Here is a 25,432-nt window from a genome sequence, read left to right as displayed (position 1 = left end):
ATGATTCTATGATTCTATGATTCCAGGGAGGTCTGCAGAGCCTCCTGTCCCACAGGACACGGCAGCCGGGGACGGCACTTCCCTGGATCTGCTCTTGGCTCCCTCTCCGAGTGCTGAGCTCCCATCCCTTTGGAAAATGTTCAGGAGGCCTCTGGGGAGCATCACCCCAGCTGAAAGCCAAGGAGGCTTAATTACAACCCCAGTGGAGAGCTGAGCTGCCAGCTGGGACTCGGCACACGCTGCAACCACGATGTGGAAGTCATGGCACTGAAGCAGAAAATAGGGACGTGTCGAGCCATCCCCTGGCCTCCTGCAATGATTGAAGTGCTACCAGGGCTTTCTGGGCTATTTGTGTGCATCTCCTCAGCTCCTAATTGTTATGTTTTCTCACAGCCCCCCCAAGTCCTTTCAGCAACAAATAAATAAATAAATAAACGAACATCCAGGAGTTCCCATCCCTGTGATAAGAGATGGAGCATTTTTTAGCCCCCGGCCCTTGTCTCGTGTTCATGAGGCTCAGGCTGGCAGCAGGGACTGTAATTTGAATTAAAGGCCTGTAAAAGGGAATTTAAAATCACTGGGCCGGATCATTAGCTGGTGCAAGGCCCTGCTGACCAGTTCAAGGCAACAGAACTAAAATTATTTAGATGAAGCATCAAGATCTTGACTGTGTGCAAAGGAAACCATGCCCGACCTGTCCTCACTCAGACCTCCAAGCTCTCCCTGCTCGCCGTGCTCTGTGGGAAGAGAGGTTAATTATCATCATCTGGAAGTGAAATGGAGTAAAGGAGGATTTAGGAGGCACGTCAGGAAGCTGTGAGCTCTGTCAGCATGGCATGTTCTCACAAGGAAGGCGTGAGGGGTGTCTGACCACTTTTATCAGTGAAACTTGGGGTGCTTAAAGCCTGGAAAAGATGCTACAAAGAGCAGCACACAACCCTCCCCCCCAAACCCCCATCCTAGGAAGGAGATGATGATCTCCTCCAGCTCTTTGATTCCCTTTTTCTGAGTGCTCCCATTTCCCAGTGCAAGTGCTGAGCAGGGCACAGGCTATCTGAATTATTATCCGAGCAAACACTCTCATTCTCAGGCTCTGGGAAGTTTTCCAGCTTAATTAACATTAACATTTGTTTTCACTAAGCCTTCTGTCAGTGTGCCACCAGCAGCACTAAATATGAGCCCTGGGTACACACACACACACACACGGAGAGGTAAGTGCAGTTCAGGTGGAGCTCGTGGAGCTTGATTTTCCCAGCTTTGTTCCTTACGAGGGTTGTTATCCCTCGGGTCTGTAAATCATCCCCTCCTGGAGCTGCAGAACCCTGTCCCTTGTCACCTGCTCTCATTGAAAGCTAATGACCAACATCGTGTAACATCCTCGGCTCATCTGTACCCAGACACGAGCTGTGATTGCCTTTTGCTGCTGATGATGTTGGTTGTAAAGAGAAGACGAGAAAAATCGGGATTTAAAGCGGCATCATGTCCCTGTTTCCCTCCCAGATCCGTTTAGACGCAGGTTTCTCACCTATCAGAGAATTATGGAATGGTTTGGTTTGGGAGGGACCTTAAAGATCATCCTGTTCGACTTCCCTGCCAGAAGAACCTATTTGTCTCATCCAGTTTCTCCAGGAGCAGTTCATCCAGGGGAGAAACGGAATCATGGAATCACAGGATGGTTTGGGTTGGAAAGGACCTTCAAGCCCATCTCATTCCACCCCCTGCCATGGGCAGGGACACCTTCCACTAGACCAGGTTGCTCCAAGCCCCGTCCAACCTGGCCTTGGATACTTCCAGGGATCCAGGGGCAGCCACAGCTTCTCTGGGCAACCTGTGCCAGCGCCTCCCCACCCTGTCCTGTGAATGCAGAGGTTTTAATTCTTCTTCTTTTCCTTTGGTCAGTTTGTGGCTTTGATGATGAGAGGATGGTGAGTGAATGGTCTGATCCTCTGCAGTGCATCCTCTGTGTGTCCAGAAAAAAGCAGGATCTTTGTCCTTGCCTGGAGAGAAATTCCTATAAGGAGCAGCTGAGGGAGCTGGGGGAGCTCATCCTGGAGAAAAGGAGGCTCAGGGGGGACCTTCTGGCTCTGCAACTCCCTGACAGGAGGGGGGAGCCGGGATGGGTCAGGTTCTGCTCCCAGGGAACAAGGGACAAGAGGAGAGGGAATGGCCTCAAGTTGTGCCAGGGGAGAGTCAGGTTGGACATCAGGAGAAATTTCTTCCTGGAAAGGGTGGTCAGGCCTTGGATGGGGCTGCCCAGGGCAGTGATGTAGTCCCCACCTCTGGAGGTGTCCAAGGAAGGACTGGACATGGCACTGAATGCTTTGGGCTGGGTGACATGGTGAGCATCGGGCACAGGGGGGACTCACAGAATCCCAGAATATGCTGAGCTGGAAGGGACCCACAACGACCATCTAGTCCAACCCTCAGCCCTGCACAGGCCCAGCCCCAAGAGTCCCCCCCTGTGCCCCAGAGGATCAGCCAAACCCTCCTGGAGCTCTGGCAGCCTTGGGGCTGTGCCCACTGCCCTGGGGAGCCTGGGCAGTGCCCAACCAGCCTCTGGGGGAAGAACCTTTGCCTGAGATCCAACCTGAGCCTGCCCTGGCACAGCTCCAGCCATTCCCTGGGTGCTGTCCCTGGTCCCTGTCCCTGGTCCCCCCAGAGCAGAGCTCAGTCCCTGCCCCTCCCCTGCCCCTCACAATACTCGATGATCTTGGAGGATTTTTCCAACCTCAAAGATTCTGTGATTCTCTGAGGGTGGCTGAGATTGGCCAGGTTGATGAGAAGAGATACAGACTAAGAGAGGTCACAACTGTGGAAGGTGCCACCCAGGATTTCTCATCCTCTCTGTGCAGCTCTGACACAGACACACCCACCACCCTCAGTCACCTAAACATCATAGAATCACAGAACAATAGAATCAGATGGATTGGAAAAGACCTCTGAGATCATCAAGTCCAACCCTTGATCCACCCCCACCGTGGTTCCCAGCCCATGGCACTGATGCCACATCCAGTCTCACCTTAAACACCTCCAGGGACGGAGACTCCATCCCCTCCCTGGGCAGCCCATTCCAATGGCTGAGCACCCTCTCTGCAAAGAATTCTTTTCTAATATCCAATCTAGACCTCCCCTGGCAGGGCTTGAGGCCATGCCCTCTTGTCCTACTGCTGGTTCCTGGGAGAAGAGCCCAACCCCCAGCTGGCTCCCCCCTCCTGTCAGGGAGTTGCAGAGAGTGAGGAGGTCTCCCCTGAGCCTCCTCTTCTCCAGGCTGAACAGCCCCAGCTCCCTCAGCCTCTCCTCCCAGCACTTGTGCTCCAGTCCCTTCCCCAGCCTCGTTGCTCTCCTCTGCACCTGCTCCAGCCCCTCCATGTCCTTCCTGAGCTGAGGGCCCAGAACTGGACACAGCACTCCAGGGGTGGCCTCACCAGTGCTGAGTCCAGGCCAAGAATCACTTCCCTGCTCCTACTGCCACACTGTTCCTGCTCCAGGCCAGGATCCATTGCCCCACTCTGGCTCCTGTTCAGCTCCCTGTCCATCCCCACTCCCAGCTCCCTTCCTGCCTGGCTGCTCTCCAGCCCCTCTGTGCCAGCCTGGAGCTGCCGGGGGTTGTTGTGGCCAAAGTGCAGGACCCGGCACCATCCCTGGAGCCATTTCATGCATCCCCCTGTGACAAGTGACACACGTCAACACTGCCCTTACCAACCTCCAAACTTTGCAAAATGTCATGGCTGGATGGGGCTTGGAGCAACCTGGGCTAGTGGAAGGTGTCCCTGCCCACGGCAGGGGGTGTCATGAGGTGGGCTTGAAGGTCCTTTCCAACCCAAACCATTCCATGATTCCATGATTCTGTTTCTCCCCTGGATGAACTGCTCCTGGAAAAGCTGTATGAGACAAACAGATTCTTCCTCATCTCTGAGATTGCCTCATCTTCTCTCTGTTTAAACACAGATTCATTTCTTCTGTCACCAGCAGCAAATATGGGGACAAAGCCCAATACTCTGGACCAGTCCCTGCTGTCACTGATCCTTTTCCCTGTTTCATCCCATCCAAACGTGGCTCCTCTCAAGCAGAGATAAATAAGCCTTCCACAAGCATTCCCAGAGGTTTGGTGCATGCTTTCAAGGACAGAATTCCTTTACTTCCTCAGAGCCAACCTTTCCATTCTGTTTGGACCTCCCATGTGGGGAAAAAAAAACACAATACCTTAATCCCATCCATTCCTGTACCAGGAAATCCAAGATTTAAGAGCTCAGCTGCACAAACTGGGTTCATTTGGCTTTGGTTGACTTCAAGGAGACTCACCTGGGACAGGGTGGGAGGGTTTGGTCGGAGACATCCCATAAATTGGGTGCTCTGGGGTTGCTGCTGTGTTTCTTTGTGGAGGAGATGGTTCCTCCTGAGATCTTGTGCTGAACTGGAAGTGGAGCCACACTCCATCCTCTGCTTGGCAACAGAAGAGAAGGTTGGCATGGCAACCTCCTTCTGACGTGGAGAAGGTTGTTAGAAAGGGGACTGAGATCGGCTGTTGTCTCGTCCACCGAGAGAGGGACAAGAAGGAACCAATTGGAATTAAAATTAAAAATCAGGGATAGAGGGGGAAATACTTCCAACCACCCCTGGGTGGTGGGGGAGGCCACAGCACCTCCCTCACTTGGGATGGTTGATGGATAGGCAGGATTAAGCTGCCAAGGCTGGTCCAGATCCACCCAACCCTCTTCAGTGCCAAGCTTTGAATGGGGATGTTTCTTGATGTTATTTGAGCTGCAGCTTTCAAGGCCTCCTCAGGTGCTTCAGCTCTTCCCTGCTTTGCATTAACACACAAAAAATCTCTTCATTTTCCAGTTTTTCCCTGGCTCTGCCAACAAATCTGCACCCACACGTGTTATAACACCAATCTTGGTGTTATTACCCTGTTTCTAACTTCATTTTTCAAATTCCCGGTGAACAACCAAACTTTTCCCAGTTTTTCCAGTTGAATTCACCTCATTGCACAGAAGCACAGAATCCTAGAATGGTTTGGGTTGGAAGGGACTTCAAGGATCATCCAGTTCTCCCCTCCTGCCATGTTCATTAGGTCAGTTTGCCAACTTCTGAATTGAATCAGGATCCATCTCTCTTGCACCCCATCCTTCTTTTTTTTTTTCCCTTCTTCTCCTCTTACAGGACACCCCGAACTCACCAACCTGGACTGTCTGGCTGCTCTTGAAACTTAAAATATTTCCACTTCACAGCTCCAAATTTCTGAACTAGAAATTCAACTTTGTAGAGTTGGATCTTCGGAGGGTTCAGAAAGGATGGGATGTGAGATGACAGCTGACGGATCCAACCCTTAATGAATACCCACTAATGGGAATCTTAGGGAATATTAACCCTTGGGATCTCTGTGGGTTCTGAACCAACCTTGCCTCTGTCTTCAAGCTAAAATATGCAGATTGGACAACAATTATCTGGAAAAAGAGGGGTCATGTCCCTGCAGCTGCAGAGCATCCTTGGCTCTGGAAGCATTCCAGAGGAACACAAAGGATTGTGGAGAAACACTCAGGGCTGCTGAGAACTGAATTTAACCCAACACAGGCATCCCTTCTGCCTAAAACTAATCCACCCTGTTATTTTGGAACACGTCCCCTTAAATTGGGGTTTTCCAGAGAATAGATTTGTGGCCTTTTATGACTGTTTTTAGAAGCTTCATATATTTTCTTAGCTCATTATTTTACCTGTTTTGGCCCATTTTGGGGGTTCCTGGATGAGGCAGTGTCTTGTATATGCTCAGAGAGCACCCCAGCTTGTCCTTGGTGATATTCATGGTCTAACACAACGAGGAACAGCACAGGTTGGGAACTGAATTATTAGGACACCACAAACAGGGTAAGAAATAATCTAAGGCTGGAAATATCACAGCAGAAGGATCAATAGGAAAAATAGCCATGAAAAAATTATTGCTGGACCTTTAGACTTTTAAAACAAAACACAGATTTGGTATCAATCGTTTCCAGCAGGACCAAGGAAGGTTCAAGATGGTGCTTGAGTAAGGAGGGCAGAATTCACAGAATCATGGACTGGTTTGGGTTGGGAGGGATGTTAAAAATCACCATGGGCAGGGGATTGCCCATTCCAATTAATTCTTTAGCTTTCCCTGGTTAAAAATAAAAACAAACCTAACCCACGAGGCAGAATCTCAATCTCCCCGTGAAATAAATAACAGGAACGAGCAAACCTCAAGCTTTTCCTTTCCCCAGCACACAGACAGAACCTCAGCCCGTCACAAACCCTACTGGATTTAAATATCCAGAATATTCAGTGCATCAACAACAACAACAAAATATAATCCAGGCTATTTCATATGACAATGCACAGAGGACGAAAATAGAAAGGGCCGCTCCATTAAGCTTGAATCTCAAACTGCACTGAAATTATAATCAACAGCTTCTTCAGGGCAAGGGAAGACAAAACAAAGGGAGGCAGGAGGGAAAAAAAGGCATGGAGGGTTTTTTTTTCCCCAATGGCACTTAGAGGAACACAGTTCCAGCCTTTTTCTGCCCCCCACCCCACCCCTGGGACAAGTGGCTTGGCTGAATTCCGGGGTTTTTAGCAAACCCCTCTTGTTTTCCAGAGGCAGGAGCGAGGCAGGATCCATCAGCAGGATGCCCTGATCCACTGCCCTCCTTCCCTGCCCTCTTCCCGGTTTCCTTGGAGTCAAAACAAGTCCAAGGAAAGGCAGGATTGAATCCTACCCAGATCCATCAGCGTAGGGTTAGTGTGGGACACATTAGGGCAGGTTTAGGGTGGGGGACTCGACCTTCACCCCATTCTCTGTATTGTCCTTTCAGGTCTCTCCTCTCTTGTTCTCAGGCTACAATAAGATGTCATTTATCATTTGTGATTGTTTTCCAGCCAGATTTTTTCAACAGACATTGGAATATCAAGTGGAATAATTCCATATTTATTTATTTATCTATTTATTTATTTATTTATTTTGTACTTCTTGAGGTCACCGTTTCCAAAGCCAACATTTCGTGGAAAAATCGAACGAAGGAACCGACAAAAATAAAGTTTGCAGTGACAATTTAACTAGTTTTTCCTGGCATGACCTCACCCTGCCCCAGGATTCAGAAACAGGAACTGACTTCCCTGAGCGAGGAAAACTTGAAAAGTTGACACAAATCAGTCTCTCTGTGCTGCTCTCTTTGGAGTGTGCCTATAATCCCCAAACTCCTTCGGATTCCACAGGTTTCCTCCAGCTACAAAATCCGATTCCTGATATTATATTATTTTTTTTTTCATCATTGATTGATGTAAATGAAATAGGAAGAGAAATACCAGCTCTCCAGGCAAAAAGAAAAATGCCTCTTTTACAGGCTCAATATTTCACACAGAATATTCATCCTTCTTTGGGAGCAACTTCTTTTTTTTTGGGGGGGGGCCTCTCACATTATATTTTTACTGACATCATTAAATGCTGAATGTGGGCAATACTTTTAATTTATGGACAATTTACAGCGAGCACAGAGAACCTCGACAGGGCTCTTTTTGCTTTCTTTATCATCTCCCCCATAAATTCCAGCTGCTCCAAGGAGCAATGAGGAATCAGGGCTGTGTTTGATCCTTGGATCTCCTGATCACACCCAGGACTTTCTTCGTGGCTTTGGGGTTGTTTGGAGCCTTGGAGGGCAGTTCAGATTTTTTTTTTGCAGTGGCCTCCTGACTGCTTTCCTTTTTTTTTTTGGGACAGCTTGGGAAGGGATGAGAGCAGGGAGAGGGAATGAATTGGTGGAGGAACAGCCACACCAGAGCAGACAAAAGGCTCACCAAGCCCAACTCCAACTGCAGAGTCCCATGGAGACACCTCAGGAAGGTTCTACTGTGCTGTCCTCCAGATTTACACATTGCTGGTCCTTTTGCCATCAACCTGGGATGGTTGAAATCCGTTGAAAATCCACATTTCACATGTTCTGTCCCCTTTTTTCCCCTTTTCCCCCCCACATTCACACCCCCGGGAAGGTGCCGGACTCGCCTCTCTATTTAACTGCTAAAGGATGAGCACAGCTGACAACTTTTATGTGGTGTGGCTCCTCCAAAAGGAGAAAAAGAGGTGGGGTTGTGTCCCTGAGGGACCACGATGGAGCTCAGGCAAGGATGGAGGTGCCTCCACGGTTGCTGACGGTGCTCAAACCACCCAGACACAATGTTGAGAGTGACTCTGGGGCTTCTCCACTTGAGAGTTGTATCCATGGAGTCCCCTTGTCCTCTCTCTTCCAGCTCCCTTCCAATTCAGACAGATGCCATTGGCAGAGATCACAGATGGAGAGCGTGACCTTCTTAGCTTGGGTGAGAAGGGAGCATGGCCAAGGCCTCACTCTTGGAGTGGAAAAGCACCTGGAAAGAAAAGAACTGAGTGAAAGTCAAAAAGGAGAGGGACAGATCAACTATGAGTTTCCTCCTTCTCCTCTTCATTCTTCATTCTTCTTCTTCTTCTTCATCTTATTATTATTTTGTTATTATTATTTATTTTTATTTTTATTATTATTATTATTTTCTTCTTCTTTTTCTTCTTCTTCTTCTTCTTATTTTGTTATTATTATTATTATTTATTATTGTTTTATTATTATTATTAGTCTTTTTCTTCTTATTTTGTTGTTGTTATTATTATTTTCTTATTATTATTTTGTTATTATTATTATTATTATTATTTTCTTATTCTTATTCTTTCTTCTTTTTCTTCTTCTTTCTTCTTCTTTCTCCTTTCTTCTTCTCCTTTCTTCTTCTCATTATTTTCTTCTTATTATTATTTTCTTATTATTTTCTTCTCCTTCTTATTTTATTATTATTATTATTATTTTCTTATTCTTCATCTTCTTATTATTATTTTCTTCTTCATCTTCTTCTTCTTTCTTCCTTTCTTCTTTCTTCTTTCTTCTTTCTTCTTTCTTCTTTCTTCTTTCTTTTCTTCTTTCTTCTTTCTTCTTTCTTCTTTCTTCTTTTTCTTCTTTTTCTTTCTCCTTCCTTCTTCTTCCTTCTTCTTTTTTCTTCTTTTTTCTTCTTTCTTCTTTCTTCTTTGGGTCTAGTGGAAGGTGTCTCTGCCCATGGCAGGGGAGGTGTAACAAGATGAGCTTTAAAGTCCCTTCCAACTCAAACCATTCCATGACTTTATGACCAAACCATTCTGTTTCTTCCCCTGGGTCCCTGTAGTAGACAAATGGAACCTTCAGCAAATTGCTGGGAGTGGTGGGGTGGTGAGAAAGCAACACCAGCCATGGTGTCCCCATGTGTGAACTGGAAACACAGGGCATGTTTTTTCCCAGAAACTCTTCAGCCACCCCAATTCTGCTGCTCCACAAACGCAAACTTCTCACCTTTAAGTCACTCACTGGAAGATGCATCCAACGGGATGAGGTTCAACCAGGCCAAGGGCCACAACAACCCCCGGCAGCTCCAGGCTGGGCCAGAGGGGCTGGAGAGCAGCCAGGCAGGAAGGGAGCTGGGAGTGGGGATGGACAGGGAGCTGAACAGGAGCCAGAGTGTGCCCAGGGGGACAAGAAGGCCAATGGATCCTGGTCTGGCTCAGGAACAGGGTGGCCAACAGGGCCAGGGAAGTGATTCTTGGCCTGGACTCAGCACTGGTGAGGCCACCCCTGAAGTGCTGTGTCCAGTTCTGGGCCCTCAGCTCAGGAAGGACATGGAGGTCCTGGAGCAGGTCCAGGGGAGAGCAACGAGGCTGGGGAAGGGACTGGAGCACAAGTGCTGGGAGGAGAGGCTGAGGGAGCTGGGGGGGCTCAGCCTGGAGAAGAGGAGGCTCAGGGGAGACCTCCTCACTCTCTGCAACTCCCTGACAGGAGGGGGGAGCCAGCTGGGGGTTGGGCTCTTTTCCCAGGCAACCATCAGCAAGACAAGAGGGCTGGGTCTTGAGCTGTGCCAGGGGAGGTTTAGGTTGGAGATTAGGAAGAATTTCTTTGCAGAGAGGGTGCTCAGCCATTGGAATGGGCTGCCCAGGGAAGTGGTGGATTCTCCATCCCTGGAGGTTTTTAAGAAGAGACTGGATGTGGCATCAGTGCCATGGGCTGGGAACCAGGGTGGGGTTGGATCAAGGGTTGGACTTGATGATCTCAGAGGTCCCTTCCAACCCAGCTGATTCTATGATTCTGTGAAAACACGCAGGAAAACTGCTCCTCAGCCACGGCATCTGGATCTTCCCAAGCTCTGGGTGCTCCATATGCTCGGAGGAAGGAACCATCTGCTCACACAGGACGAGGAAAACGCGACTTCCACAGCCTGGGTTGCAGTTTTTAGGTCACGGGGTGTTGTGAGAGGATCGTTTCGGTTGCCAGTGCTCTGTGTGTCGGTGGCAAATCGCTCAGTGCTGAATTAATCTCGCTCTTCACGCCTCTGGAGTCATTTTGTGCTGCTTGTAAGGCAGCATTTCTGTGCCTAATCGTGTATCACCCCCCGGGGGCTGCTGCGAACAGAGCCCGTGTTTAGATCAGAGTTGTTAATCTGTTTCCCTTTCTTTTGTTTTCCTCCATCCAGGTCACTGCACACCTGGGCTAAAACACCTGTGTGTAAAATCACAGCTGAAATCGCGGCTCCTGCCCGGCTCCTGCTTCCTGGATCATGGATGGGAAGCTATTATGGATTAGGATAAACACAATGTCAACACTGACAGCTTTGGCACAGGCTTTGCTACAGAACAATTGCCTGATTGCTCTGTCTCTAAACCTCCTTCCACATGGCTACTCCCACGGATGGATAATCTGCCTCCAGCTGGGCCCACAGTCCCCCTTTGGAGAGCAAATCTTCAGGAAAAAAGCCAGCATGGATTTGCTGGTTAATGAAGATGCACTGGTTTCAAACAGCTGAGAATGATGGGACTTAAACCGAATCCTAAAGCTGGAGCAAAGAAGGAAGTTTCCAACCCCTTGTCCACTGTGCAGGGTCTGCTGCAATTCCTTTTGCCTTTTCCTGGAGGTTGTTCAGGGTCTGCTGCAATTCCTTTTGCTTTCTCCTGCAGGGTGGTTCAGAATCTACCCCCCCTATTTCCAATCTGAACCTGGAGAAGGACCATCCTCCCTGGAGAACTTTGTGCTTTTCCACCAGACAGATTGTCCCCCAAAAAATTATCCTACAAACTTGTCTTGCTAAAAAAAAAAACACACAGAGTCTTTCTGTCATGACCCTGATGATGTTCTGGCTCTCCCATTGTCTCTTCCTGGAGCACATTTGAGTTTCCTTGGACTTTTCTCTTCTGTTTATCCTCTCCATGAGCCTCATGGAAGCATTTTGCAGCTTGTGGAATTAATGGCCTGTTAATCCTCCTGGACTGGCCACACATGGATGAGTTGCCCACAGTTCTGCAGGTGGACACAGCCTGGCACAGATAGTCCCTCCTATGCCATGAATTTTTTACAGCAGCATAATCAAAATGTTCCAGGCTTGTCTTATTCCTGTGGGGAATCAGCTTGTGAGCAAATTGAGGAAGATACAGTTTGGCTGCATGAAGGAGGTATTTGTATATATTCTCTGCTTATGAGCCTTCCACAGGCTGGTCTTGCTTTCTTACAAATCACAGAATCATCCCATCATTTAGGATGGAAAGGAGCTCCTTGGGGTTCCCTTCCAGCTCAGGATATTCTGTGATTCTTGAGATCATCTTGTCCACCCCTCCTGCTCAAGCAGAGTCATCTCCAGCAGCTTTCCCAGGACTGTGTCCAGTTGTGTTTTGAGTATCTCCACTGGCAGAGACTCCACAACCTCTCCAGGAAATATCTTCTGGTGTTTTACCACCCTGAAAGTAAAAAAAAAAGAGAGCTTTTTCTCTGTTCAGGATGTATTTTATGTGGGTTTAGTTGGCATCCATTACCTTGGGCATCACCAGGAAGAGTCTGGCTCCTTCATCTTCAGGGAACAAGGGACAGGACGAGAGGAAACAGCCTCAAGTTGTACCAGGGGAGGTTTAGGGTGGATATCAGGGAAAATTTCTTCATGGAAAGGTCTGTCCAGCCCTGACAGTGGTGGAATCCCCATCCCTGGAGGGATTTAAAGCCGTGTGGATGTGGCCCTTGGGGACATGGGTCAGTGGTGGCCTTGGCAGCGCTGGAGAATGTTTGTACTGGATGATCTCAGAGGGCTTTTCCAACCTAAATGAGTCCATGGAATGGCACAAACGCCCCTCATTCAACAATCACACCATATGAGCAGCACATTTCAGAAGAGACATGAAGGAAGACAATTCTGTTGGCTGAGATTTTCCCCTCTGCTCAGAGAGGGACAAACGGATGAGCCCCGTAAACAACACCAGAGGCACTGTCACCACTGCACCTTTTTAATTCAGCCCCACATCGTGTTTGAGAAGAGCTTCCTTTGGGCTGAGGAGGTATTTCCCAGCACTGCCAGTGGTGATCCATGGCAGGAGACTGTCTGGAATGCAGGCCCTGGACAGAAGACACCAGAGGTCTGGACAGAAGACACCAGAGACCTGGACAGGGTCAAGCCAAGGTGGTCGCCATCTGAACCATGTTCATTCTATTGATGCCCTTTTTTTTTACCATCATGAACATCCTCAGGTTAGTTTTCCAAGTTGTGTGTCAAATCCAGAAGTGATTCTGGAATATCCCGGGCTTACTTCTCTGGGATCACATTGGGCCAACCTGCTTTGTCACCTGCCATCCACAAATGGGTTTTCCTGAGCTTGAGATCCTTAAATTCACTCTGTCGAAGTAGGCAGTGGACAAATACAATCATAGAATCACAGACTGGTTTGGATTGGAAGGGAACCTAAAGATCATCTCCTTCCACCCTCTGCCATGGGCAGGGACACCTTCCACTCGCCCAGGTTGCTCCAAGCCCCATCCAACCTGGCCTTGGATGCTTCCAGGGGTGGGGCAGCCACAGCTTCTCTGGGCAAAATCCACCAGTACAAAGTGGACTTTGTATTTATAACTTGATGCTTTCCATGATAAAAACTCATTTTAATGTTTCACTTCCACAACAAGTCCTTTAACACCGATCTCCCCTGAGCTGCAGAGGATGTCCAGTTTCTCCTGGACAAATCCACCTGCAAAACAACAGCTCCAAGGCCTGTTACCAAAGAAAAGGTTGTCTCTAATTCTTTGATGCATCTCAGAGCCCCATCAGATGTTTCTGTAGCCCCTTTTTCCCTTTCTCACGAGCCAGAGCCACAATTCATTCAGCAGCGAAAGACCTTAATTTCATTAGCACTAAATCCCTGGTAGGAGCAAACCCAGCAGACAAAAGAGGAGCTGAGGACTGAGAAGTCAGAGATCAGCTCTCGTGGTGACTCATGGGACTCACGACAACACGTCAGTGCACAATAAAATGTCACACCATGAAAAATCCTCGTTGTCTGCCCATAAATCCTTCTTCCAGCTGGGTCATCCCCCCCGTCTCCTGCCCCGCTAAAGGCCACAGAGCTGTTCACACTCACTGGTAGAGGTCCCTAACAATGGGGATTGCGGGAAGGGAGCCAACACCCTCCCAGGCTGGGGGTTGGGAGGTCATCCTTTGGCTCTGGCAGGAGCTGGATTGACATTCCTTTGGAGCCAGGGCTGAGAATTGGAGTGTCAGGCAGCTGGAGAGGCAGAGCAGACGCCTGACTGTGGTACAGCAGCGAGGAGGAGGAGGAAAGTGTGGTCTGTGATCACTGCCCTGCTGATGGTCACCACTCCTCTTCCATGACAAAGTGAAGCAGCTTCATCAGCACGATCAAGGAGCTCCTGGTGTTGGAAAATCATGTTGTTGGAACGCTCATGGAGGACAAACAGACTCAGATCATCACAGACAAGGGAGAGAGACACCACTTACTGACCTCTTGCTCTTTGGGCGGATCCTGTTGCCACCAGCCAATTGCTACAGGAAAGGAAGTCTCTTTTCTCTGCTCTCAGGTGTGGAATCTGCAGGGGGATTCCACTGAGCCATGAAAAGTGGCTGGTGCTTAGGACTTGGAATACTCTGGACATGACTGGAAGCAAACATAAAGACAGTGTGTGATGGGAATCATCTTAGGATCACGGAATCACTGAGGCTGGAAAAGCCCTCCCAGATCATCCAGTCCAATCTGTGCCCAATCCTCACCTTGTATCCCAGCCCAGAGCACTGAGTGACACATCCAGTCCTTCCTTGGACACCTCCAGGGCTGGGGAATCCACCACCTCCCTGGGTAGCCCCTTCCAATGCCTGACCACTCTTTCCATGCAGAAATTCTTCCTGAATTTCTCTAACTTTGGTCCCTCTGTCTACAAATCCACAGAGAGAGAGAAGGAGTCATCCCACCTGGTCTATATCCAATGGTTAAAAGGAGTGTAAACACCTGCTTTGGAATGGCCACGTGGCTTTTACACAGCTCCAGGAAAAGATGAATCCTCCCATGTGAAGGAGTTCCAGAAATGAAGCAATTCCAGAAATTAGGCACCTACCAGATGAGCTGAGCCAAGGAGACCATCGTGTTTCTGGATCATGGATGGTGGGCACCTGGAGATGAAAGTATGATATAAGTGCTCCTTATTTTAGATGATAATCTAAAATTATCTGTGTGGAAAACATCCGTAAGGACGTTGCCTTCACGGGAATTGTGAGCAGGAATTGCAGTGCCTGCATCTGGGATGCCTTTTGCTGACAGAGGGCATGAAAAGCAGGGGAATCCTGGGTCCAACAGATCCTACTTATGGCCCAGGATAAGCATTCCATGAAGGCCAACATGTTTGTTACCTCGGACTTCAGCACAAGGAGAAATCTGTCATTTCGCAGCCCGTCTGAGGTCAAAACACAAAATACAATTTGGGAGTTGGTTTTTTTCCGTGCCAAAAAGAGGGTGGTGATAATGTGGCCATTCTCCTCTTCAGAGCAAAGAGCAAGAGAAGTGGTGAGAGAGACTCTGTCACCTGTGAGAGCCGAAATCCAGCTCCAACCCAAGCAATGACCCCGGCTCTGCTCCCTGTCTGCCAGAGCAATATTTGAGGGAATTTTTGGGTCTCTGAAATAACACAGTCAGTTCAGTTGTCTCCCTGAGCACATAAAACACTTTCCTCCATGTAAAGAGGTGTGTTGAGGCTGGACAGATGTCCTCAGGCTGTGCATCCATACTGGACAGATGGACAACTGCCTCCAGCCACCAGGAGAAGCTGCTCTTGGCTTTGGTGGCCAACACTTCAAAGGGGGTGATAACCCACCAGCCAAGCTGCCAGCAACCCCTTCCCTTTGGGATCCTGGACTCTATCCATGTGTTTTCCATGTGCAAAGGAAGTTGTTTGTGTACAAGGTGTAATTTTGATAAAGATTCCTCCACCAGTCCACAGGTTTCCTTCTTCTCCTGTCGAAATCACTGGGAGATTTTCGTCATTGTTGTAGAAACCAGGCCAGAAAATACAAGTTTTTCTTTGGAATGATTTGATCCTGACCAAAAAAACTGCTTTATTCCACCCCTGTGGGGTGGAACAGCCCTCAGTTATACCCAGCTGGGGCCCTGGAGAAGATGCACTTCCATTTTATGGAGAAACCATCCTAAAATAGTCCAGGGAGCAACTGGAGAACGGGGAATTCCCATCTCAGCCCAGATGTTTCCCATAACCAGCCATTTCCCATAACTCTGGTTGACTGGTTACATTCAGCTGCCCAGGAGCTTCTCCTCTTGTGTTTGGATGAAAATTTCATTGTCCAGCTGAATCCTTGGTGGCCAAAAAAATTTTGGACACGAAGCACTGAAGGAACAACCTTCCCCTGGTGCAGCTGCTGTCCTTGTCTCTAGTAAGGACAACTGGGATTTATCCAATTATCCAATTGCCTTAAGACGTGGCTCCTAGAAATACCCACAGATTGAGCCGGAGTTCAGAGCTAAACAGCCAAAAATAAACCTGATAAAACATACCAGTAAAAAAATAAAATACATAAACCTGATATAAAATATACCAAACAAAACTGATTTTTTTTTTCCCAACAGCTTCCCACAGTGGAAAAGTCACCACAGTTTTTGTTGAATGGATCACTCTTGAAATTGGCCACGGATTTTTCAGTCCAACAGGTCTCCCAGGAGGGGTTTTTCAATCCGTCTAAATGTGGTGTGGGAAAACCTTTGATTTATATGACACAAGAATGAAATGTCTCGTTTAGTGTCTGCCTTAATTCTATTTTTGATGTGAAGTAATGACTTCACTGTGATTTCGGTCTCAAGTGACATTTTCCTTTCCTGTGGACGTGGCTTTAGGAAAGTGGGATTTTTAAGACCTTAAGCTGCAGCCAGAGGTGGCTTTGCTGGAGAATTTTGTCTCTGATAATGCAAAAGGCATCTTTTTATTGCCTAAGTGTGGGATGTGCTGGGAGAATCAAGCCCTGATTTGGATATGAGAGGTACAGTTCACCCTAAAAACAAGGCCAACAGCACAGAGATGGCAGTGGGCAAAATAACAGCACAAGAAAAGTGGCAAAATGAGGAAAACACGGATTATCAAAGGATGTGACTTCCAGCAGGAGACCAGGGAACGTGGTAATGAACTCAAGATAAAGCATCTTCATTTGGGAATTTATTTAAATGGATTGAAATTCCTGAAGCCACTCTGGTATATCTGGGTTTCTTGGAATTCCTAGGCTGAAGAATTTGGAGTGCCAATGTTTTTGGCCCAGTCCTTAAGAAAAAGGTTCTATTGGTGTTTTCATGGAGAGGGGGATGAATTCTCCATTCTTTCCTGCTCAAATTTGCCCTGACAACTCAGAATGGGAGCAGGATCCCTCAGTGGAGGGAGGAGGGGTTTGTAACCACTGGATGAGGAGGGTTGAAACAGGATCCCTCAGTGGAGGGAAGAGGGGGTTTGTAACCACTGGATGAGGAGGGTTGGAACACCTGTCACCTCTTCCTCCACTCCTTTTGTTCTCCTCTGTCTCAGAAAATCTCCCATCTCGCTCCAGCCACAGCCAGAGGATTTGTTGTCCTTCAGTGCAAGGAACTGAAGAGCTCTCTCCTCTCAGATTACAGTTCCCAAGCAGGTACTTAGAGACAATGACAAATTACCCCTTAACCTTTTCCTCATAACACCAGGCAGCTCATCCCTCCCACCCTCGGATGTGTGTCCTCCCCCTCCTCCTTCCATCCCCATCCCTGTCCCTTCAGCTGCTCCTGCTGCTCTTCCCTGAGCTCCAGTTAAACAACATCCTTCTGGGGCAGGGACTAAGTGAACTAAACCCAGGGGTTCAGGGGTACTCAGGGGTCCCTGGGTGTCCCTGGGCTGATGTTTCCTGCTCTTTGTTCCCACTACAGGTGTGCTCAGTGCTGTTTTTTTGTCATGACCACGACATTCCGTGTAAGATCCTTCACAACTCGTCTCCAAACCACACTTATCTCTCCTGCCCCCAAAACGGCACCTCAACACCTAAAATATCCCCTCTCCTCACACCGCCTTTTCCAAGGGAAACTCTCCAGGATGACCCAAGGACCCAGGGTTGTTGTAGTGATTAGTTTGACCGGTTGGATCACAGAATCCCAGAATCTGCTGAGCTGGAAGGGACCCCCAAGGATCATCCAGCCCAACCCTCAGCCCTGCACAGGCCCAGCCCCAAGAGTCCCCCCCTGTGCCCCAGAGGATCAGCCAAACATGTCCTGCACGGCTCAAAGAGCACATGTAAGAGGAGGACAATCCTAATCCTGCCTTGTCCTGGCCAGGAATGTCTCCACCATCCTGGCTAAGCTGATTTTCCAACCTGTTTTGCTGGTCAGTACCTCAGTACTCCTCTACAAATAAAAGGACCATGAGGACACGAGTGGAGGCGTCTCCTTCCACCCAGCTCAGCCCAGCCAGGCAGGATCTCACAGGGTTACAGAAACGCTGAGCTGGAAGGGACCCACATGGATCATCCAGTCCAACCCTCAACCCCGCACAGGCCCAGCCCCAAGAGTCCCCAGAGGATCATCCAAACCCTCCTGGAGCTCTGGCAGCCTTGGGGCTGTGCCCACTGCCCTGGGGAGCCTGGGCAGTGCCCAACCAGCCTCTGGGGGAAGAACCTTTGCCTGAGATCCAACCTGAGCCTGCCCTGGCACAGCTCCAGCCCTTCCCTGGGTGCTGTCCCTGGTCCCCCCAGAGCAGAGCTCAGTCCCTGCCCCTCCTCTGCCCCTGCTCAGGCAGTTGGAACTGCAGTGAGGTCTCCCCTCACTCTCCTCCTCTCCAGCTGAACACACCAAGTGCCCTCAGTGTCCTCATACAGCTTCAAACCAAAGCCCTTCCCCACCCTTCCTTCGGATGCAGTGGTTGCACTGGGTTTGGAAAAGCTGATTCTACTCCATGGCAGGACAGGTGGTCTGGAAGATCCCCTTTGATCCCAGTTTGGGAGAATTTATGACATTCCAACCCTTACGCAATATATAAATGGAAGGGAACCCTGTGGAGAGACAAAGACCTTCCCTGTGACTATGGAGAAACCTGGAGAGGTCTCTCTCCTATCCAGCATGACATGGAGTCATTTCTGACCTCCAGACCTCATAGCACATCCACTCCCTTTTCCCTAAGCCAGGCAAACATGGGAATGAGCCCAAGACAACCCTTCCAGCTGTTCTTCTGACACATTCTTCTTCTGAATTCCAGCCCCACCGTGACAGACTCCACCAGTGTTAACTCCATCCACGAGACATTCCCAGCCAGCAGAAAGGTCCCTTTCAGCCTGGATTGATCCCAGTGCACGGGATGCTTGGTGGGAATGAATGAATGACAGACAAAAAAAGTGCTGGCATTTCTGAGAGGCAAAGAGGCTGCTTTGTATCTGGTGGCTGAGGGGGGGAGAAGAAAAGGCTGCTTGTCAGGCTCAGTGAGGGGTTTCAGACGGAGGGAAGTGTTTATGGCTCTTCCTAATTGCTGTAATATTCCTGCCACAGCCACGGTGCTTTTGTGGCTGCTTCACTTGCTCTGACAAATCAGCTGCCAGGAGAAGAGAAAACAGTAAAGTAAATAATTTAAGCAATGAAAGGAAGGGTGGCTGATGCTGCTGGTTTCTCCAGCCCTGCTCTCTGCCCGCAGGAAGGTGCCCAAATGACCCCCGAGGACTGACCCTGCCCCGCCCAGTGCTGGCCTGATGACCTCTGGCTGTGGCCACTCTGCTGATGCCTTTCCATGCAATCCAAGTTAATCCACACAATTTCCAGCTTAATTATGGAATCACAGAATCACCAAGGTTGGAAAAGATCTCCAAGGTCATCGAGTCCAACCTGTGACCAATCCCCACCTTGTCCCCCAGCCTAGAGCACTGAGTGTCACGTCCAGTTCTTCCTTGGACACCTCCTGGGATGGGGACTCCAAACCTCCCTGGGCAGCCCCTTCCAAGGCCTGTCAGCCCTTTCCAGGATGAAATTCTTCCTGAGGTCCAACCTGACCCTCCCCTGCCACAGCTTGAGGCCGTTCCTTCTCCTCCTGTCCCTTGTTCCCAGGGAGCAGAGCCCGACCCCCCCTCGGCTCCCCCCTCCTGTCAGGGAGTTGAAGAGCCAGAAGGTCCCCCCTGAGCCTCCTTTTCTTCAGGCTGAGCCCCCCCAGCTCCCTCAGCCCCTCCTGCTGCTCCAGCCCCTTCCCCAGCTCCCTTCCCTTCCCTGCACACGCTCCAGCCCCTCCATGTCCTTCTTGTCCTGAGGGTCCCAAAACTGCCCCCAGAATTTGAGGTGTGGCCTCAGCAGTGCCAGCACAGGGAAACAAGTCCCTGCCTTGGTCAGTCTTGGAGGTCTTTAGATTTAGAGGTCTGAGAGGTCTTTTGCAACATAAATGATTCTGTGATTCTGTAAATTTTGCTTCCTCATCCACAGGACCTGGCAGGAAACGTCCTGTTGAGTTCAGCTTATTATTGAAGCACAAGGAGCAGGGAACACATTTTGGGGTATGTTTGGAGTTCAACATCACCTCAAAAACCATGTGCAACCTCAGAGGTGAGGTCCTGGCCCTCAGAGGTGAGGTCCTGGTCCAATGTCTTTCTTTAAAAACAGGTTTCCCAGGAAAGCTGACCGTGTTTGGTCGTTGGATGGCAAAGGGGCCACGAAGCTGCAGTCAGACCGTGAGCTCTTCCACATGTGCACTTGCTGTGGCACCAGATGTGGTCCTGGGGAAAATGAACTCCTGTTCCTTGCCAAAATCTCCTTCATAATTTATTAATGCCCTCCCCCCCCGAAAAAAAAAAAAGCTTCTGAGGAATCTGGGGGCTCGTTTTAGGTGTGTGAGGCCGTTTTTCCTCAGTGTGGAAATCCAAATTTGGCAACGTTTTAATTAGTTAGTGGGACTTATTCTCTTGGACTGGTAACACCTGAGGCCTGGATGGATGTCTGCATCAAATATATATGGCTTGAGGTGAGGGATAATGTTATAAACACCTGGTACAGGCAGAATTTTAATCATATTCACGGGCATGAAGCCTTCCTTGAGGCAGCAGATGAACCAGCAGAAAACTGCAAACCCACTGAAAGAAACCGGGTAGCAGTTTGGCAACTGGCTTAACAGTTAATTAACAGTTAACAGTTAATTTAACAGTTTAACACCCCAAAATAACATTGCCACTCCATGGCTGGATAGATGGGAGATTAAAAAAAAAACCACAAAAAAATCTCTTTTCTTGAATATATTTTACCTCTTCCCAACACCTGGAGAGTGTCAGGTGCCCAAGTTCATCCCCACTTTATCCCGGGGAAAAAACTCCTCAGCGCTTCAAACCTTCGAGGAAAAATTGCATTTCTATTTCTCGGCACAGAAATCGTACGAAAGATTTGCGCAGCAAACGCACGGAAAGGTTTGTTGTGGCGGTGGCTGGAGGAGAAAGAGCTCTCAGGGAAAAAAAATCCCGGCGCTCTCATCGCTTGCCCGGAGCGCCGAGGTGGGAGGACAAAGCCCTTTGAACTCACCCCCGCTGCTAATTAGCCTCGCTCGGCCCCTCGTGCTTAACGAGGGCATTGTCTGCAAATCGCTGCCTTTTATCCTCGGCAGGGAGGATAAAGTGCCTTTTCCAAGCAAAACGCAGAAGTGTTGCCACGATCCGATGTCTCCGTAAATCAATCGCGAGGGTGTGGCTGGACGCGGCCTTGCAAAGCGGAGTGGAAGCAGAAGGATCATTTCTAATTCCACTGAATTCTTAGAATGTTCATCCCTTTTTTTTTTTTTTCCCCCTTTCCTCCTCTTTTTGATGCCAAGGGGTCAGGAGTGGCTTCACCCTTTGGGAAATACTGAGCTGAGGAAGCAGCTGCCTCGTTCTTTAAAAGCTCTGGGATGTTCGTTCTGCCTTAATTTTTATTTTTTTTTTATTTTTTTTAGGATCTGAGTTTTATGTTATACCCATTTAGTCCGCTGAGTGAATTCTCTGCTTCTTGACCTCATGAGGATCCACAAGGTACACACACTAGTCCATCCTTAACTCATTTCAGGAGTCAGAAAACTCAGGAATTAGATCCAAGCCCCATTCTGGGGATATTTAACCCCAGGGAGAATCTCCTAGAAGCAGCAGGGCATGCTCCAAACCACTAATCTTCATCATTATCCCAGATATCCTCCCTCTATCCCCACGTTTTCACACCACGAGGAGGCAACACCCACCTTCAAAGTTGTGCAACAACACCAACTACAACACACAATGCTTTGCCTTAGGTCCTTTCATCTGAAAATACAGACATTTAAAAACAATTTCACGCCAGCCAGAGGAACCTGGAGGAGAGGAATCACTCCTGGGATTTAGCATGAACAGGAGGTGCTGTGGTTGGAAGGACAGAGATCCCTCCTTGGCCAGAAGGCTTCAACTCTGCTTGGAGGTTTGCAGACTTTCCAGAGGCTCCCAGGAATCTGAAGAGAGACACCCATAGAGATTCTCTACAACAGGCATTTCACCAAATCCCAGGAATCTCTGTATCTTTAGGCACCTTTAGTTCAACTTCACAGGTGGAAAAAGAATTCCTGTATTTCCAGGCTGCTCAGAGCTGCAGAGATGATCTGGATCATACGAGTCACTCAGCTATCACAATTATAGAATCATGGAATGGTTTGGGTTGGGAGAGACCTTAAAGACCATCCAATCCCACTCCCTGCCATGGGCAGGGACACCTTCCACTAGCTCAGCTTGCTCCAACCTGGCCTTGGACACTTCCAGGGATCCAGAGGCAGCCACAGCTTCTCTGCCCAACCTGTGCCAGGGCCTCCCCACCCTCACAGGGAGGAATTTATGAGTTTATTCCAACTCATTCTAAGTTGGAGACCAAAGCTGTGCCTTTAAAGCAGCTCAGTTGCTTTAATCCTTGTCCTTTCCCTCAGCTGAGGAGTCAACCTGGGATCCTCCAGCCTTGGGACATCAGAAAATGCTGGATGAAGTTTCCTCATCCATGTTTGGATGGCAGGAGGGACTAAAGGCTGTGGCTTCCCAGTTACAAGACCCCAGTGCTCCTTTTCACCCACACATTTGGGGTGTAACTTGAGTGACAGGTCACCCAAAAATCTGTGCTGGTCTGGTTCCCTTCCAGGGAGAAAGTCCAGATGAAGGAAGAGAACATCCCTTCTCCCTGCTCCTCATGCAGCCACTTGTGAAAATCATTAGCAAACACACACTGAGAGCAAAATAAGAAGATTAAGAAATGAAATCACCATTTCATAATAGAATGCTTGGCTTGATGAGGGGGAAAAGCAAAATTAAACATGCTGGAGTCCCTCAGCGCCGTCCTGTCTCCTGTGGAACAGCAAAAGAGGGCTAAAAAAACAGGAGAAAGGCTGAGGTTTAATATTGTCTCCGAAGTGCAAAGGGTTAACAACAAGTGTGTCATAATTTTCTCTGCAAATCCCAGATTTTGGATGAACTCTGACAGGACAAAACGGGAGAAGGGATGTCTGTGTGCCCTGAAACTGGGAGTGCACATCCCCCTCTCCAGGTCAAAACCAAGTTGTTCTGATTGAAATCCTGATTCCTAATATTTTAAGGAATCTGAACTCTGGGGTTCGTCTGCCCCAACCTGAGAAATGCCATCCCCTGGGCCCCAGCAGCAAGAAATCCACATTCCCGGTGGATGATTTGTTCTGGATCATTTTGGGTGGGATGAATGACGCCACTGAAGTGCCACCAGGAGAGCTGAGGAGGAATTTTGTGATGGGAACGTTGCCGTGAGGACAAGAGAGGCCATCGGCACAAAGCACCTTCTCTGCACATCCTGGCTCCTTATTTGCCTATGGATGGAAATAACCTCTGGAATGGAAGGGAGGGGATCACACGTGTCCCAGCCACCCAGGCCTGGCAGTTCTGTGGAGCAGGGGACATGAATTCCTCTTTACAGGTATAACAGGAATAACACATGGATCTGGATTGTTCCTGCATCTGCTGCTTCCATTTTGGGGTTGTTCCTCTTGGGATGTCCCTGGAATCCCAGGACTAGGAAAGGTAAACCCCAAGGGATCTGAGGTCTCTTCTGGAGCAACAGTGGTGCAGAAAGAGGTGACCCAAGGGTTCTGTTGTCCCTAAAATGCAGATATTTGATTGGGAATCGAATCCCACCCTCCCTCCCTTCACCTGCACGAGGAGGGTGCGTGTCAAGGTTGGATCTCAGGAGAAGGTTCTTCCTCCAGAGGGTGGTTGGGTGTTGGATCCCAAAATATAATATCTGCAGAGAGAGATTTGAGTGATCTTTGCAAAAAGCCATGGGCTACAGAAGCTGGGAAAAACCCTCTTTATTGACCTCAGCCCTGTGGAGTTTTCCTGCCTTCTCCAGCAGGATATGAAGAGACTCTTTGCATGATGTTATCACATACCCTGTCCAAGCCAGAGAGTCCAAATCCTGAGCTCATCAAACCTGTGCAGAAGACCTATTGTGCCTTAAGTATCCCTTTGTCTTCCCTGGATCCTTGAGTTCTGTAAACCCGAATTCCCCAGATAAAATGAGTTTTCCCCTATGATGTACATGTAAGACCCCAAATTTGTTAACCTGGGTTTTCCCCTGATGTCATCCCCTGAAACCCCCCGTTTGTAATAGTTGTAATAGTTACAACCCCCTGTTGAATATGTAGATCTTAAACCCTTCAAATATGAACTTGTGAGTCCAAGAAAGCATTCCAGTTTCTGCCTCCAAGCTGGGATAGTCCTAGTTATTGATTCCCTACAGTTGGGCACTGCCCAGGCTCCCCAGGGCAGTGGGCACAGCCCCAAGGCTGCCAGAGCTCCAGGAGGGTTTGGATGATCCTCTGAGACACAGGGTGAGACTCTTGGGGCTGGGCCTGTGCAAGGCTGAGGGTTGGACTGGATGGTCCTTGTGGATCCCTTCCAGCTCAGCACATCCTGGGATTCTGTGAAAATTAAAAAAAAAAAAAGGGTTAAAACCCAATCAGAGGGAGGAAGTTAATGCTGCCTGTCTTCCCAGAAAACACCACTCAGCTGGAGAATGAAGGGGAGGATTGTTTGGGCCCTCACAGTCCAAGGCACTGGACGGAGCGTGGCACAAACAGCCCCTTCAATCCCAGCCGTGCCCTGCCCTGCTCACCCCTGTATGCCAGGGCAGGGGTGACATTTCGGGCCAGCCACGTGACACAGGGCATGAGATCACCAAAATCCTCCCCCCACCATTCCCAGCACCACGGGGTTCACTCAGAGAGGCATCGTTTGCAGCAGATGAACTGTCGGTTGCGGGAGGGAAAAGCTGCTGCTGCTGAAACCCTCCCACTTAGCAGCACAAACCTCCTCGTTAATGCTCTCACTAACATTATGGTTTTTAATTTAGCCCTGTGAGGCACCAGGGTCAGGAGCAGCCTCCAGTTGTTATTTGACTCTCCAAAAGCCAGTGGTGAGGAACAGCCCCTGCCTGGCCAGGCTTCTGCTCTGCTGGGACTTTCCAAGGGTTTACAATGGGATCAAGAAGATGAGCAATGACCTCTTTTTTCCCTTCTTTTTCCTTACTCTTTGTGACAATTCCTTCTTCAGCAACGGACACCTTAATCCACAGGCTGACGTCCAGAGTAAAGTCATGGAATCATGGAATGGTTTGGGTTGGAAGGACCTTAAAGTCCAGCTCATTCCACCCCCTGCCATGGGCAGGGACACCTTCCACTAGCCCAGGTTGATCCAAGCCCTGTCATTGGACACTTCCAGGGATCCAGGGGCAGCCACAGCTTCTCTGCCCAACCTGTGCCAGGGCCTCCCCACCCTCACAGCCAGCAATTCCTTCCAATATCCCATCTCTCCCTGCCCTCTGGCAGTGGGAAGCCATTCCTGGTTGTCCTGTCCCTCCATGCCTTGTCCCCAGTCCCTCTCCAGCTCTCCTGGAGCCCCTTTAGGCCCTGCCAGGGGCTCTCAGCTCTCCCTGGAGCCTTTTCTTCTCCAGCTGAACACCCTCAGCTCTCCCAGCCTGGCTCCAGAGTATCCATGATCATCCCGTTCCACCCCCTGCCATGGGCAGGGACACCTTCCACCAGCCCAGGTTGCTCCAACCTGGCCTTGGACACTTCCAGGGATCCAGGGGCAG

At 49.1% G+C, this 25,432-nt stretch overlaps 1 protein-coding gene and 1 long non-coding RNA gene across 2 annotated transcripts in view; both read right to left on the bottom strand.

Moving 5' to 3' along the window:
• LOC108504268 overlaps positions 1-4,407 on the bottom strand; it is a 5,393-nt gene extending 986 nt beyond the window's left edge. Inside the window, exons 1-2 of the long non-coding RNA XR_001877051.1 lie at positions 4,303-4,407; positions 695-766 (exon numbers count right to left, since the gene is read on the bottom strand). This is a non-coding gene — a long non-coding RNA (uncharacterized LOC108504268). The remainder of the gene's footprint in view (positions 1-694; positions 767-4,302) is intronic.
• The window catches only part of CUNH20orf194 (chromosome unknown C20orf194 homolog), a 732,083-nt gene that overhangs the window by 450,227 nt on the left and 256,424 nt on the right, over positions 1-25,432 (bottom strand). The gene's annotated exons all lie outside the window — the stretch shown is intronic.

This window comes from Lepidothrix coronata, unplaced genomic scaffold (genome assembly GCF_001604755.1).
Source record: "Lepidothrix coronata isolate B3197 unplaced genomic scaffold, Lepidothrix_coronata-1.0 Scaffold156, whole genome shotgun sequence".
NCBI classification, from domain to species: domain Eukaryota; kingdom Metazoa; phylum Chordata; class Aves; order Passeriformes; family Pipridae; genus Lepidothrix; species Lepidothrix coronata.
Note: the sequence above shows the minus strand (reverse complement) of the source record. Positions and strands in the feature narration are given on the sequence as shown.